The following is a 17,029-nucleotide window of genomic DNA, read 5'->3' on the forward strand; positions in this document are numbered from 1 at the left end:
ATCAATCAAACTTCAAAAGAACGGAACGAGAAAAGGCATTCATCCAGCTAATAATTATTTGATTATAATAATGACACCAACGCCAAAAGTGGTTACGGTCTTTATTCATCCTTGTTGTCGGCGAGTTTCCGGAGACTGTCGCCGATGCCCGACAGACTGTCGCCGATGCCAGTCAGGACCGCGACCAGCTGGGGCAGGTACTCGGTCAGAGTCTGGCGTGTGAGCCTCTGCTCGTCCCTCATGTCGCTCAGGAGGGTGATGGTGGTCCCCTGATTGTTGAGGACGGCCCCCGTAAGGACGACCGGGTCCGGGTGGGCCCTCTGCGCGCCGAAGGGGGTCGGCTGCAGGACGCCTCCTGCTCCTCCTGGGTGTCGACGGGATCGGGATCGATGGTCAACTCAGCCGAGTTGCCTGTGGAATGAATAGGCAATTTAATAATGTTTTATTTATTTGCTAGCAAGGTTCGGAACCATACGGTTGAATATTGTTTCAAATAAATGAAGAGATTCTTGTCATGTTCCTCAATAAAATCGTTGACGACAAAGTTATTTCTATGCCAGTCTTCTTTACTGATGTGACAATTCCTGTATGAAAGGTGCTATACAAATGAAGTGTATATTATATTATTACCTTCCACCTGTTGGCTGGATGGCCCAGCCACATCGTAGGTGTCGGTGGTGCGTTCAATGCCAACCACCGACTCGTCCCCGATTATGCTGGCTATCCTCATGTCCAGCGGGGACAGCTCACTCCGACTCTGAATTGAATTGATTGAAAGACTGTATTAACAGGTTGCAGAATGGGTACAATGCAGTACGGCTCAATACACACAATTGTTAAGGGGATGCAGACCAGATCAGGCAGACCTGCCTCCTCCTCACTCCAGCTGTTCAGCTGCTGTGCCGCATGCTCCTTCCTGGCGGCCTTCTGGGCATTCAGGAGCTGCCTCTTGGTGGTCACCTGGTCCACCGCCTGCTGCCTCCTGCGGGTTACCCGGGCCGCCGCCAGCTCCATCACCTGGCGCCCCTATCTGCCTCCAGCAACCCCTGGAGCTCCCTTCTGCGCAATGACAGACGACAGTCTCCATGAAACAAGAAAGCGATCTACAAACAAACATCCAGGGCTGCCTCCATCTCTTCTCCAGGGCTGCCGCCAGCTGCCTCGTGCGGTACTCCCTCCGTGTCTCCTGCTCACTCCTGATGGTCCAGCTGTGCCGCCAGCTCCTTCCTGGCGGTTGCCTGGTCTGCCGCCAGCTCCCTCGTGCGGCGCTCCCTCCCTGCCTCCAGCACTCCCTCGAGCTCGCTCCTGCGCAATGACAGACAGTCTCCATGAAACAAGAAAGCGATCATCTACAAACAAACATCCTGGCTTCTCTCTCATACCCTGCAAATACACAAAACAGTTTAAACCCATAGCAGCGTAAAATTACGCTCTGGGAGCATTAGAATATGGTGTCAAGCCAGTTTAGATAAATGTTTTATCTTTATTTAAGACTGATTGTACTGGGCAGCTCCTAGGTGTGAATGTATGTAACAGAAGTGTGAGTGTGAAGCAGGGCATTGCTGAGAAAGAGCACCCAAGCGCTGTGAACCTACTCATTAAAAATAAAATTTTGTGTTTGTCGACAAGGGGGTGGTGCTGGACAGGATGAGGACCGAGAGAGGTGGAGAGATAGGGAGATGGAGAGAGAAGGAGGGAGAGAGACAGGTTGGGGAGAGAGGGAGATAGAGAGATAGGTTGGGGGGAGAGAGAGGGAGATGGAGAGACAGGTTGGGGAGAGAGAGGGAGATGGAGAGAGGAGAGAGAGAAAACCCCTCCCTCAAATTGACTTTCACGATTATCTCCCCCCCCCCCCCTACCTCAATGGGTCTCCATGAGGGCCTCAAGCTTTGCCTCCAGGGCTGCCTCCGTCTCCCCCCTGATGGTCGCCTTATCTGCCTCAATTTTCTTCTGGACCAACGCCAGCTGCCTCTTGCCGTTCAACTGGACGACCTCCATCTCCTTCTTGGTGGTCTCCTCCACTGCCTCCTCCTCCCTCTAGCTGGTTGTCTCCTCTCCTAGTCTCCTCCTCCCTCCAGCTGTTCAGCTGCTGTGCCTCCAGGAGGCAGCTGGTGGTCTCCTCCACTGCCTCCTCCTCCCTCCAGCTGGTTGTCTCCTCCACTGCCTCCTATTACAATTAGCATTTTATAAAGTAGAACTGTAATGTGTACTTTCCCAGTCAGTGCTAAGTGCAGCATCACTTTTCACATCAAAACAAAAGTAGAACTGTAATGTGGACTCTCAGGGTAAGATCTATATATAAAAAAAAAAAAAAAAAAAAAAAAGATCAGGGAAAGATCTACAGGGACAGTCTCAAAGATCGACGGGTTGGTGACCACTGCTATAGATAGACCACCACTAGTCACTGCAAAGGAATCTTAGGGTTGTTAAACCTCTATGTGTGCTGATTAGTCAGAACGGTAGTCCACCAGCTGCCTTGTGTCATCTCCTTCTCCCTGGATGGGTCTCCCTGAATGCCACCAGCTTTGCCTCCAGGGCTGCCTCCGTCTCCCCCCTGATGGTCGCCTTATCTGCCTCAATTTTCTTCTGGACCAACGCCAGCTGCCTCTTGCCATTCTCCTGGACGACCTCCATCTCATTCCTGGTGGTCTCCAGCTCAGCCTCCTTCTCGCTCCTGCTGGTCACCCTCTCTTCCTCAAGTGCTGACCACGAGGGTAAATTTACCTCTGACAAAAAAGATGTGGCGGAGGGGCTGAACACGTACTTTACATCAGTGGCAAATAATCTAGTAAAAGATCGCTCCCTGCCTCCAGCTCTGCCTCCAGCACTCCCTCGAGCTCGCTCCTGCGCAATGACAGACGACAGTCTCCATGAAACAAGAAAGCGATCTACAAACAAACAGCTGGTGGTCTCCTCCACTGCCTCCTCCTCACTCCAGCTGTTCAGCTGCTGTGCCGCATGCTCCTTCCTGGCGGCCTTCTGGGCATTCAGGAGCTGCCTCTTGGCGGTCGCCTGGTCCACCGCCCGCTGCCTCCTGCGGGTCACCCGGGCCACCGCCATCTCCATCACCTGGCGCCCCTATCTGCCTCCAGCAACCCCTGGAGCTCCCTTCTGCGCAATGACAGACGACAGTCTCCATGAAACAAGAAAGTGATCTACAAACAAACATCCAGGGCTGCCGCCAGCTGCCTCGTGCGGTACTCCCTCCGTGTCTCCTGCTCACTCCTGATGGTCCAGCTGTGCCGCCAGCTCCTTCCTGGCGGTTACCTAGTCTGCCGCCAGCTCCCTCGTGCGGCGCTCCCTCCCTGCCTCCAGCACTCGCTCGAGCTCGCTCCTGCGCAATGACAGTCTCCATGAAACAAGAAAGCGATCTACAAACAAACATCCTGGCTTCTCTCTCATACCCTGCAAATACACAAAACACGCGAGTTTAAACCCATAGCAGTGTAAAATTTGGCTCTGGGAGCATTAGAATATGGTGTCAAGCCAGTTTAGATAAGTTATCTTTATTTAAGACTGATTGTACCGGGCGGCTCCTAGTGGTCAACAGTGTCAGACTGTGATTGTACCGGGCAGCTCCTAGGTGTGAATGTATGTAACAGAAGTGTGAGTGTGAAGCAGGGCATTGCTGAGAGAGCACCCAAGCTCTGTGAACCTATACCCTCATTAAAAATAAAATGTTCTGCGTTTGTCCACAAGGGGGTGGTGCTGGACAGGATGAGGACCGAGAGAGGTGGAGAGATAGGGAGATGGAGAGAGGAGAGGGACAGGTTGGGGAGAGAGGGAGATGGAGAGACAGGTTGGGGAGAGAGAGAGGGAGATGGAGAGACAGGTTGGGGAGAGAGGGAGATGGAGAGAGAGAGAAAACCCCTCCCTCAAATTGACTTTCACGATTATCTCCCCCCCCCCCTACCTCAATGGGTCTCCTTGAGGGCCTCAAGCTTTGCCTCCAGGGCTGCCTCCGTCTCCCCCCTGATGGTCGCCTTATCTGCCTCAATTTTCTTCTGGACCAACGCCAGCTGCCTCTTGCCGTTCAACTGGACGACCTCCATCTCCTTCTTGGTGGTCTCCTCCACTGCCTCCTCCTCCCTCCAGCTGGTTGTCTCCTCTCCACTGATCCCAAATAATGCTGATGGGTTTCTTTGTTTTTAATTCATTTGGCAAGCATTTCTATGAGGCCTAAAAAGTTACCATTGCTTTCATCATAAAGCTTAGAATTGGTTCCTCTAAATGCCAAATTATGTTCTGCCAGATATTGAACGGCTGCGACAATACGGGTTAGCGCGGCATGCCAATGCGCTTTCTCTGTTCCATTTCCCTTTGTTCCAACGCATATATGCCCGTATTCGTTTTCCAATCGTGTTGTTGCCTCTCTCCATTTTAATGCATTTGCGATATCATCTGGGGATGTTTCGTGGGATTTCAGTACAGCAGTTATATGAATCCAATCATTGATGCCCTTATCAGATAGTTGTGTTGCACTCTTCAAGGTGAAGAGTTTGCAGCAAAAACAAAATGCTTCGTCTAATTTCTGAGAATAGGTAAGCCACTTTCTTTAATTCGTTTCCCCATTTGCTAGTTTTCGGATGAACAAAGCCTCGCTAAAGTGTCTTGTTTTCCTTGTTCTTCGGATAACAAAATCCTGGTTTCGGCTTTTGGGGACCTCTTCAAACGATCAGACCTCTGTTCAATTTCACTGGCCAATTACCGACATAGTCATACGTCATGGCATCAGACACCATTTCACTCTCCGACCATCAACTTGGGCTGGCTGCTTGTGCAATTGCATCTTCCTCCTGAGGGGTTAATAAGTAAGTTAAGTTATTTATTTATTGTTTACCCAGGGACAGTGCACATTAACCAACATCTTCAGTTTCCACATCAATGTAAATGTGCCAGAATTAGCTAATGAGCTAGTTTTCATCTGTAGTCCCTGCCTACCATGATGCATGTCTTTATGGTCGCCTCGCCATCCTCCTCATCTTCACTGCTCGTTGTGACCATCGTTGTTGTCACCCGATGGGGCTGGGCAGCCCTGCTTGTGCTGCTGCTGCTGCTATTAATTGCATCTTCCTCCTGATGCTGAGGGGTTAAGTAAGTTAAATTATTCATTTATTTTTTACCCAGGGACAGTGCACATTAACCAACATCTTCACTTTCCACATCAATGTAAATGTGCCAGAATTAGCTCAATTCACTCTGGCTCACTAACACACGACAAGACTGGAGAAATAGACGTCACGTAATGATTTTTATAGGGGGGAGGAGAGGAACTCTCACTCAAAACCCTGCTTTATTGCATTATTTGCATAAGGGGCTTTCATGTTTTTCCAAAAACAAAACGTAATTACTTAGTTTCATATTCAGATGTGTTCTTAATTATATCTTCTATTTCATCATCCAAACAGCCAAATATGCATATTTATTGAAAATAGTAGCAGTTGTGTGGTAAATTAATTAAAGACTAAAATACTAGAAAATCTATTATTAGTTATTATTATTATTATTGGCATATTACTAAATTGTTATTATTATCACCATCATCAAATAAACGAACGAATGCTTCCCCAAATGTTGGCTATACTGAAAATTGCTTAACTTATATTAGGCCCGTCAATTGTGGTAATAAAGACTACGATATATATATATCCCAAATGAAAAAGAGAAACAAACAACAACTCAAGGATAAACAGCTCGAAGAGGACTTCGGAGATGGAGAAATCCGCATTTAGGAATAATGCTTTACAAATTCGACAAGCAATACGAGTCGCCATGCAGGCAGGACGTATATTTCCCAAAATGGTCCCCAAAAAAAGGTACACGAAATGGAGGATATATTCCAAGCGAAATGAAATACCTTTGATATCTTTCTGCCACCAGCACCGACATGTGGTTGAGTATCAATATGATTCCTTATGAACGATGCACAGCTCAAAGAGGACTTTGGAGATTAAAATGTAAGCTGGCTATGCTTCTCCAAAGCACATAATTCCCCGCGAGGCCCTGGCTTCGGTCGGGACCCGGGTCGCTGATTTTTGTGATAAATAAATTTATCAAATGAACCTCTCAGCGAGGTATATTGTATTGAACACTTTTTTTTTTATTTGCTTTCTTTCGTTAGATCATTCCCTGAGGCAAATTTCCGCCCTTTATCGCGTTCTCTCGTCGACATTGTGTTTAAACAAATGTACCACCACTCTGACTCAGTCACATCCCCCCTTCTACACACCTGTGACCACCAGTCCACGTGCCAGCGCTTAATGGCTGCTTTTTTATATAATATAGCATGCCGCTTGATAGATGACGCAGACAGCCCGCCCTAGGCTACCTACCATGCATGATGTCTTTATGGTCGCGGCGGCCTCGCCATCCTAGTCATCTTCACATTTGTGACCTGGGGCTGGGCAGCCCTGGTGCTGCTATAGCTTCGCTTGCTATAGCTTCTCCAAAGCATAATTCTTCCCATTTTCGGTTGTCCCGACGGCGAACATGTTCAGGAATGATCTTTTGAATGAAGAATGGAAGGGGGTCTATGTAGAAGACGTCAATGCTGCTTACAATACTTTTTTGAATATCTATCGGACACTTTACGATAGGCACTGCCCAATGGTTCAACATAAACAAAAAAGTAATGACAATAGAAAACCCTCTCTTCCTCGTGCAGTGCCTCCAGGAGGCAGCTGGTGGTCTCCTCCACTGCCTCCTCCTCCTCCTGGTGGTCTCCTCCACTGCCTCCTCCTCACTCCAGCTGTTCAGCTGCTGTGCCGCATGCTCCTTCCTGGCGGCCTTCTGGGCATTCAGGAGCTGCCTCTTGGCGGTCGCCTGGTCCACCGCCCGCTGCCTGCTGCGGGTCACCCGGGCCGCCGCCATCTCCATCACCTGGCGCCCCTATCTGCCTCCAGCAACCCCTGGAGCTCCCTTCTGCGCAATGACAGACGACAGTCTCCATGAAACAAGAAAGCGATCAACAAACAAACATCCAGGGCTGCCTCCATCTCTTCTCCAGGGCTGCCGCCAGCTGCCTCGTGCGGTACTCCCTCCGTGTCTCCTGCTCACTCCTGATGGTCCAGCTGTGCCGCCAGCTCCTTCCTGGCGGTTGCCTGGTCTGCCGCCAGCTCCCTCCCTGCCTCCAGCACTCCCTCGAGCTCGCTCCTGCGCAATGACAGACAGTCTCCATGAAACAAGAAAGCGATCTACAACATCCTGGCTTCTCTCTCATACCCTGCAAATACACAAAACACGTGAGTTTAAACCCATAGCAGCGTAAAATTAGGCTCTGGGAGCATTAGAATATGGTGTCAAGCCAGTTTAGATAAGTTCTATTTATTTAAGACTGATTGTACCGGGCGGCTCCTAGTGGTCAACAGTGTCATACTGTGATTGTACCGGGCAGCTCCTAGGTGTGAATGTAATGTAACAGAAGTGTGAGTGTGAAGCAGGGCGTTGCTGAGAAAGAGCACCCAAGCTCTGTGAACCTGCCCTCATTAAAAATAAAATGTTTTGTGTTTGTCCACAAGGGGGTGGTGCTGGACAGGATGAGGACAGAGAGAGGTGGAGAGATAGGGAGATGGAGAGAGAAGGAGAGGGAGAGAGACAGGTTGGGGAGAGATGGAGATGGAGAGAGGAGAGAGAGAGAAAACCCCTCCCTCAAATTGACTTTCACGATTATCTCCCCCCCCCTACCTCAATGGGTCTCCATGAGGGCCTCAAGCTTTGCCTCCAGGGCTGCCTCCGTCTCCCCCCTGATGGTCGCCTTATCTGCCTCAATTTTCTTCTGGACCAACGCCAGCTGCCTCTTGCCATTCAACTGGACAACCTCCATCTCCTTCTTGGTGGTCTCCTCCACTGCCTCCTCCTCCCTCCAGCTGGTTGTCTCCTCTCCTAGTCTCCTCCTCCCTCCAGCTGTTCAGCTGCTGTGCCTCCAGGAGGCACCTTTCTTTCATTCGTTTCCCCATTTGCTAGTTTTCGGATGAACAAAGCCTCGCTTAAAGTGTCTTTTGTTTTCCTTGTTCTTCGGATAACAAAATCCTGGTTTCGGCTTTTGGGGACCTCTTCGAACGATCAGACCTCTGTTCAATTTCACTGGCCAATTACCGACATCGTCATACGTCATGGCATCAGACACCATTTCACTCTCCGACCATCAACTTGGGCTGGCTGCTTGTGCAATTGCATCTTCCTCCTGAGGGGTTAATAAGTAAGTTAAGTTATTTATTTATTGTTTACCCAGGGACAGTGCACATTAACCAACATCATCAGTTTTTCCACACATCAATGTAAATGTGCCAGAATTAGCTAATGAGCTAGTTGTCATCTGTAGTCCCTGCCTACCATGATGCATGTCTTTATGGTCGCCTCGCCATCCTCCTCATCTTCACTGCTCGTTGTGACCATCGTTGTTGTCACCTGATGGGGCTGGGCAGCCCTGCTTGTGCTGCTGCTGCTGCTTTGCATCTTCCTCCTGAGGCTGAGGGGTTAAAAGTAAGTTAAGTTATTCATTTATTTTTTAACCAGGGACAGTGCACATTAACCAACATCTTCACTTTCCACATCAATGTAAATGTGCCAGAATTAGCTCAATTCACTCTGGCTCACTAAAACACGACAAGACTGGAGAAATAGACGTCACGTAATGATTTACATAGGGGGGGGGGGGGGGGGGACGCTCGCTCAAATTATTTGCATATAAGGGGCTTTCATGTTTTTCCAAAAACAAAACGTAATTACTATAGTTTCATATTCAGGTGTTCTTAATTATATCTTTTATTTCATCATCCAAACAGCCAAATATGCCTATTTATTGAAAATAGTAGCAGTTGTGTGGTAAATTAATTAAAGACTTTAGAAAATCTATTATTATTATTAGTTATTATTATTATTGGCATATTACTAAATTATTATTATCACCATCATCAAATAAACGAACGAATGCTTCCCCAAGTGTTGGCTATACTGAAAATTGCTTAACTTATATTAGGCCCGTCAATTGTGGTAATAAAGACTACGATATATATATATCCCAAATGAAAAAGAGAAACAAAGAACAACTCAAGGATAAACAGCTCGAAGATGACTTCGGAGATGGAGAAATCCGCATTTAGGAATAATGCTTTACAAATTCGACAAGCAATACGAGTTGCCATGCAGGCAGGACGTATTTCCCAAAATGGTCCCCAATTTTTTTTTACACGAAATGGAGGATATATAATTCAAGCGAAATGAAATACCTTGGATATCTTTCTGCCACCAGCACCGTGTACCTTGAATAAAAATTCAGTCTGTTGACGCTCCTACTCCCCCTAGTTACTTCAGCTTCTGTTTCGCAGCAGAGAACGAGAGAAGATGGCAGAAGTCGCCCCAGCTCCAGCTCCCGCCGCTCCGGCTAAGGCTGCCAAGAAGAAGGCAGCTCCCAAACCCAAGGCGGCAGGTCCCAGCGTCCGTGACCTGGTCGTCGAGGCAGTATCTGCTTCTAAGAGGAGTGGTGTGTCTCTGGCTGCCGTAAAGAAGGCTCTGGCTGCCGGTGGCTACGACGTGGACAAGAACAAGGCCCGCGTTAAGACGGCCATCAAGAGTCTGGTGACGAAAGGAACCCTGGTCCAGGTCAAAGGTACAGTTTCTACGTCAAATGTATATACTCCCTTTTCTTGACTCCTTCTGTATCACAAACAGTACTGTATTTGCAAATCTGGTATGTCATAAATGTATAGATGTAGCAGTACTGACTATCTGTATGTCATGTATGTCATATATGTCTATATGAATTGAAAATGGGGGACCCTGATGGAAACAAGACAAACGTCTTTCTCAGGTCTGCATCCCCTTAACAATTGTATGTATTGAGCCGTACTGTATTGTACCCATTCTGCAATCTGTTAAATAAAGTTCTCATTCATTCATTCATTCACCGACATGTGGTCGAGTATCAATATGATTCCTTATGAACGATGCACAGCTCAAAGATGACTTTGGAGATTAAAATGTAAGCTTGCTATATGCTTCTCCAAAGCACATAATTCCCCACGAGGCCCACTCTGACTCAGTCACATCCCCCCTTCTACACACCTGTGACCACCAGTCCACGTGCCAGCGCTTAATGGCTGCTTTTTTATATAATTAGCGTGCCGCTTGATAGATGACGCAGACAGGAGACAGCCCACTAGGCTACCTACCATGCATGATGTCTTTATGGTCGCGGCGGCCTCGCCATCCTCCTCATCTTCACACGTGTGACCGCCCTGGTGCTGCTAGCTTCGCTTGCTAGCTTCTCCAAAAGCATAATTCTTCCCATTTTCGGTTGTCCCGACGGCGCGAGGCCCCGTGGCTGTAGCTTCTCGGTCCTGTCGCTGATTTTTGTGATACATTTATCAAATGAACCTCTCAGCGAGGTATTGAACACTTATTTTCTTATTTGCTTTGTTTCGTTGATCATTCCCTGAGGCAAATTTCCGCCCTTTATCGCGTCGACACTGTGTTTTACCACCACGCCGTCGCTGACTCTAACATCCACCCTTCTACACACCTGCAGTGTGACCACCAGTCCACGTGGCGTTATTTCTTTCCTTAGCCGCATTTCTGGCAGACGCTCTCTGATTGGCCACTGACTGACGCTCTCTGATTGGCCACTGACATGTTTTCCCAATCGCGTGACGAGCTGTGTCTTTGCCCATTTCCGCCTCGAACAGCCTGCAAACTACCTGGCGTTCTATCGCCATGCTCTAATAGGATGTTTGAATGAGAGAGGTTATAGGGGGGACCCTGATGTAAACAAGACGAAAGTCTTTCTCTGGTCTGCATCCCCTTAACAATTGTGTGTATTGAGCTGTACTGTAACTGTACCCATTCTGCAATCTGTTAATAAAGTTTTCAATCAATCAAGCAATTGAGGTGTTGAAGCTTCATGGTGGTTCATTTGCTCTACTGTGCCATCAAGTGGGCAATAAATGTAGAACAGGCAAAGTGATTATAATGATACAATGGCTTTGGTGTGAAGCTTTGATGTGTTGATGTGATGATGATGCCAATAAACAAATAATATTGTGTCTGTTTTTCTAACAGAATGATGGCAGGGACAGAGGAGAAAGTGCTTGTGTTACTACAACATTCTATTCTTTAATATAGTGTGTTTTTCTAACAGAATGATGGCAGGGACAGAGGGGAAAGTGCTTGTGTTACTACAACATTCTATCCATTAACACATGCATATATACTGTATATATATATACTTAATTTTTTTTATATATATTTCAATGTATTATTACAATTATTTTATTTAATTGTCATGTCTTATTGTTTGTTATCCTCTCATCATCCTTATTGTTACTGTCTTGTTTCATGTGAAATAAATACAAAAAAAAAAAACATATCTATTAGTGTATGTATAACTGACAGTATATAGAGGTTGGTCATGCTGACATGGTAGAGGAGGATCATCAGTATATGAGAGGTTGGTCATGCTGACATGGTAGAGGAGGATCATCAGTATATAGAGGTTGGTCATGCTGACATGGTAGAGGAGGATCATCAGTATATAGAGGTTGGTCATGCTGACATGGTAGAGGAGGATCATCAGTATATAGAGGTTGATCATGCTGACATGGTAGAGGAGGATCATCAGTATATAGAGGTTGGTCATGCAGACATGGTAGAGGAGGATCATCAGTATATAGAGGTTGGTCATGCTGACATGGTAGAGGAGGATCATCAGTATATAGAGGTTGGTCATGCTGGTAGAGGAGGATCATCATTGTTTGTCTTGGCAAAAAAGCCATCGGGAGAGCCAAGTGCATGAGGCGAGAGAGGGTAATGCATTAGTTCTTGGAGGTTGCTGGGCAATGGCATATCCAGATCCAAAGTAGACCTTGAACATCTCCTCCCTCCTTCTCTTGTTGAGGTACTGGCCCAGAAAGCGGAGTCAGAAGAGCAAAAAGCTCTTAATAAGGAGGCAGATTATGCAAAACATAAAGTGGATGAGGAGGATGGAGAGTACGAGTGTGATGAGGATGGAGATTAGAGATAGACTTTGACGATCTATTTGATGATGATGATGATTAGTAGTTTAGGTTTTAATGTTGTGCCAACAGAGAAGATGTACTGTAATAGTACTTTGTTTGAACCTTAACAAAACATATTTCACTGGATTTCAAATTGTATAGGAAAATGTGTTAATTTGTCTATGTAGGACGAATTAGTCTTTTCACATTAGTCTTCCACTTTTGGCCTTGTTTACACAAAATCTACAATATTTAGGGCATAACAGCATGATACAATCTTTATTAACATTGTATTACCAATATTAACCTCAAATTGATCTCATCTGATGGACTACATTTGAGTAAAGTGGGAAAATAGCGATGTGATCTGTTAGATTCTGATCAAACTGGCCAGTATCACGTCTTCGTCTGTTTGGCTCTCCATCCAATTCCTCTGCGTTGTGTACTTTTAATGGTCCTGACGTCTCCGATACTGGTAGATAAGATCCTTATCTTCCCCCATTAGTGCAATCCATAAACCATAATACTCCTCCACTTCCGTAAGAATTCGACACTTCGACAACGTGAGATACCTTGTGAGGAAAAGCGTTGTTTTATTTCTCTAAACAGAAACCTCATAATCAGATGTTATCAGATGTTATCAAATTGTATCGTCCTTGAAGAGTCTATTCTAATGATCTTTCGGTGTGTTCAGATTGTCCTTTTGTGATTCAGTCCAATAGTGTTCAGGCCTGTTCGTTAGCCTAAGACCATCCTCGTGGTAGCCGAAGCTACTGATGTCGTGACATTCTTCCTCCCCCCCCCCCCCCCCCCTCTCTCGTGATGAGAGGAGAGAAGGTCCTCTGTGTGATCTCAGTCCTACTCGCTCTCGGTCAGATTCTAGTCTGCCCTACCCGGAAACACCGTTCGACTTATAGGTCTTCGTCGTAGCAACGACGGCCCCCCGCCCCTCTCCTGGTTGTCATGCGACGTGCTGTCATGACGACTGCTAACCTTTCACACCATTAAACGTTTCATCCACTGTTGCATTAAAGAGGTCACCCCTCTCCTCCTGCTCTGGGCCTACACTCTGTTATCTATGTTCTTACAAGGAATGTAAACATTCGGCTGGCTGCTAAACCTTCTGCAGTGATGGCTACTGCCTCTTCTTCTATCACCGTTTTCTAAAGCGAACCATGCACATTTCATTACCACCGTTTTTAGCTGTGGTCATCTCTCCCCAATCTATACATCACATACATTGAAAAAGCACAGTTTTCTCTCAATCCCCCCTTGATTCTTATCACCCCTTCAGAATCATAAATCATTATTTGGGTTTTCAATTAATTATGCCAAAAATAGCCTGTGGTTGAAGCAAACCAACCTCGTCTCTCGTGCACAAGAAACGAAGACGGCCCACGGTCAACCCAGTGATCCTGCTGCCTGATGTCTGTTTGCGCCCCCCTTCGTGCACAAAGGGAACCGAAACCGACCACCAAAACCAACAACATCCAACGACTCATAACCATTGGAGCCCCCCTGTCTGCTCCCAATAATTATATCCTGTTGTTCTACTGTTCTCAGTTATATCTACCTTCTATATATATATATCCTTCTATACATATATCTTATATATGAATCCTCCATTTATATCTCATACTCCTAATCAATGAACACAGGACTTCTCGCTGTTGTCTCGTCTCTCGATCTCCTGCTTGACTCTGAAAGGAAGTCCCTGTTTGTTCATGATTCACCGCCCGTGCTCTGTTGTTTCAAAACGCTCTCTAAACAGCATCTCCGCCGTGAAGGCCCCTCCGATGTCTGCCTCGTTCTCCCCTGGGCAACACCGCCTGCGACCGCTGGACTCCGCCTCGTCGGTCATCTCCGCCCTGTCGGTCATCTCCGCCCTGTCGGTCATCTTGGTTGAGGCTCATCTCCACCGCCGCCGTCTCCTCCCTCTCGTCGTGGATCATCTGTGTACCAGGCTGCTGTGCCTGGCCCCTGCGGCTTCCTCCTCCTCCAGTCTGTCTCCTGGCCATCTCCATCGCTGTCGGTGTCATTCCCCCCTTGAAAGCAGAAACACAACACCGGCAGTCTTTCTGTACACTCGACCCTGTGTTTTCTATTAGTCTACCGTGGCTTTGGGCCTGCAGCTCGTTCTCTATATATTTTTTTTCCCTCTGCAAGCCCCTGCCATGGCCACGCCCTTTCAGACTGTTGGACGGTGTGAGTGTCCTACAGCCCATGGCGCTATTTGTTCTCTATTAGTCCCCCACCTTCTCAACACCCATATCTAATCCTACAGGGCGGTTCCCTGTTTTGTTGTCTTCCGGCGTGACACCAGCAGCTAAACGATACCCACTCGGCGCTCTACGTTTGTCCCACGGTTGACCCCCAGCGCGCGCCAGTTCTTTCTGGTGACGTGTCCCCTCAAGACTCTGCCTATTTATTAGGTGTGAGAAGGCCCCACTGGAGATCGAACTCCCTCTTATTTCATAATTAAACTTATTTAATTAACCTGTATATCGATCTTATTATTATGATAATAACCTACAACCGAGCACACAACATAAGCCCTGTCCCCCTATCTTTTGGCATCCCACGCACTTGGTATCCTCACGCACGGACCCTCTTCCCGCCTCTTTGTGATAACCCAAAAACAGTGCAACAACCAAAAAACCCAAAATCAGGGCCTAAAACTATTTGCATCGCTCTAACATACAACAGAGCAGGTTGGTTCCCTGCTCCTAACTCACATACGTACTCGTACTATCATCTAACATACAACAGAGCTGTCCGTCGCCCTATACCCTACGGGGCTGTCTACCGTCGCCCTGGAGCTGTCACCGTTGCTCTATACCCTACGGGGCTGTCTACCATCGCCCTGGAGCTGTCACCGTCGCTCTATACCCTACGGGGCTGTCTACCATCGCCCTGGAGCTGTCACCGTCGCTCTATACCCTACGGGGCTGTCTACCATCGCCCTGGAGCTGTCCCGTCGCTCTATACCACACTTTGAGTTCCTTTACAAAGTTCTACATACACCACCGTGTATACACACAAGCAGTTGGTAATCTTGAAAAAATTAAACTCCTTAATTAACTTAAACTCTAAATATTCCCCTATGGGTAATGGAAACTCCCCAGCACTACCCCCCCTCCGCCACTAGGTGGCGACCTACTCCTCCTCCATGGTGTTTTAGTTGACGTGTCACTTCCTGGTTCTTTATCTGTTGTTATCTCCTCGTGGTGCTCACGGCCATTTTGACTCGCTCATAATGGCTACTCTCTCACAAAAAAAACGAACGCTGCCCCTCCTTCCAAGGCCTAAAAACACTGCTGTTTTCCTCTCTTTCCTATCCATTATCAGGGGACGCTTTCTCAGACTAATACTCTTGCCTGATCGGACATAATACACACTGGTACAATCTCCTTTCGACTTTCCTTCTGTTATGAAAACAGTCCCGCCATAACAATTTTTCGATCTGATTCAAGCGCCCCCCCCCCCCTTTCCTCATCTCGCATTTACCCTCCTTAAACCAAAACTGTGCAGCCTGCCTCGTTTGCTTTTCATTCTCTGTAGATAACACCCTCGATTTCCACCATGGCTCTCTGCTCATATTATCACAGCTGGCATTCTCTGTGTCGAACTAGAAATGTTTACGTTTACGGATTCACTATCTGTTCGTTTTTATTTGGCGTTAAAATCAAAACAACCGTGTGCACAGTGAACTCACATTTTTGATCGGAGCGCTGTTTCCCCTACAGTGCTGGTTCGCCTCCTGACCGCTCGACTCGCCGCTCTCTCCCAGGGCTGACCGGCCTTGCTTCGATCATGATTCTCCCACACATTGATGACTGTTGTCCACTGTCGCCCCATTATTGAAAAAGTCTTTATCCGTTGTTCTTATCTCTTGCTTTCTGGCTGTCATCAACAACCAACTGTTCCCGTTGTTTTAATCTCTTGCAAATCCGGGTCCCAACGGCATCATCTGTTAGATTCTGATCAAACTGGCCAGTATCACGTCTTCGTCTGTTTGGCTCTCCATCCAATTCCTCTGCGTTGTGTACTTTTAATGGTCCTGACGTCTCCGATACTGGTAGATAAGATCCTTATCTTCCCCCATTAGTGCAATCCATAAACCATAATACTCCTCCACTTCCGTAAGAATTCGACACTTCGACAACGTGAGATACCTTGTGAGGAAAAGCGTTGTTTTATTTCTCTAAACAGAAACCTCATAATCAGATGTTATCAGATGTTATCAAATTGTATCGTCCTTGAAGAGTCTATTCTAATGATCTTTCGGTGTGTTCAGATTGTCCTTTTGTGATTCAGTCCAATAGTGTTCAGGCCTGTTCGTTAGCCTAAGACCATCCTCGTGGTAGCCGAAGCTACTGATGTCGTGACATTCTTCCTCCCCCCCCCCCCCCCCCTCTCTCGTGATGAGAGGAGAGAAGGTCCTCTGTGTGATCTCAGTCCTACTCGCTCTCGGTCAGATTCTAGTCTGCCCTACCCGGAAACACCGTTCGACTTATAGGTCTTCGTCGTAGCAACGACGGCCCCCCGCCCCTCTCCTGGTTGTCATGCGACGTGCTGTCATGACGACTGCTAACCTTTCACACCATTAAACGTTTCATCCACTGTTGCATTAAAGAGGTCACCCCTCTCCTCCTGCTCTGGGCCTACACTCTGTTATCTATGTTCTTACAAGGAATGTAAACATTCGGCTGGCTGCTAAACCTTCTGCAGTGATGGCTACTGCCTCTTCTTCTATCACCGTTTTCTAAAGCGAACCATGCACATTTCATTACCACCGTTTTTAGCTGTGGTCATCTCTCCCCAATCTATACATCACATACATTGAAAAAGCACCGTTTTCTCTCAGATCTAAACATTTCCAGCTTTTTTCGCATTTTCTTGTCCTGAAATAGAATCAAGATGTGTTTGAATCTTAAAAATAAAAAGTTTACTGAATTCCTTGGGTCAATATTGTTTGGGGAAATGTTTTAATTTGTTGTTAACTTCAAAAGTTATGCTGTTTTCTTTTTCAGGTTTTC

At 47.0% G+C, this 17,029-nt stretch overlaps 2 long non-coding RNA genes across 3 annotated transcripts; both read right to left on the reverse strand.

The window, feature by feature from the left end:
• Positions 1 to 315: 315 nt before the first annotated feature.
• Positions 316 to 979, reverse strand: LOC311225244. The gene is made up of 3 exons (XR_014619491.1): positions 867 to 979; positions 631 to 757; positions 316 to 411 (listed from the first exon to the last, which is right to left on the reverse strand). It is a non-coding gene; the product is annotated as an uncharacterized lncRNA (long non-coding RNA).
• Positions 980 to 3,972: 2,993 nt separating this feature from the next.
• On the reverse strand, positions 3,973 to 9,352 carry LOC311225655. Of its 2 annotated transcripts, none has more exons than XR_014619520.1 (3): positions 9,228 to 9,352; positions 4,942 to 5,082; positions 3,973 to 4,796 (listed from the first exon to the last, which is right to left on the reverse strand). It is a non-coding gene; the product is annotated as an uncharacterized lncRNA (long non-coding RNA). The 2 variants fall into 2 exon arrangements; XR_014619521.1 differs by lacking the exon at positions 9,228 to 9,352 and adding an exon at positions 6,333 to 6,385.
• Positions 9,353 to 17,029: the final 7,677 nt, after the last annotated feature.

Source organism: Notolepis coatsorum, assembly GCF_963971535.1.
Source record: "Notolepis coatsorum genome assembly, chromosome: 3".
NCBI classification, from domain to species: Eukaryota; Metazoa; Chordata; class Actinopteri; order Aulopiformes; family Paralepididae; genus Notolepis; species Notolepis coatsorum.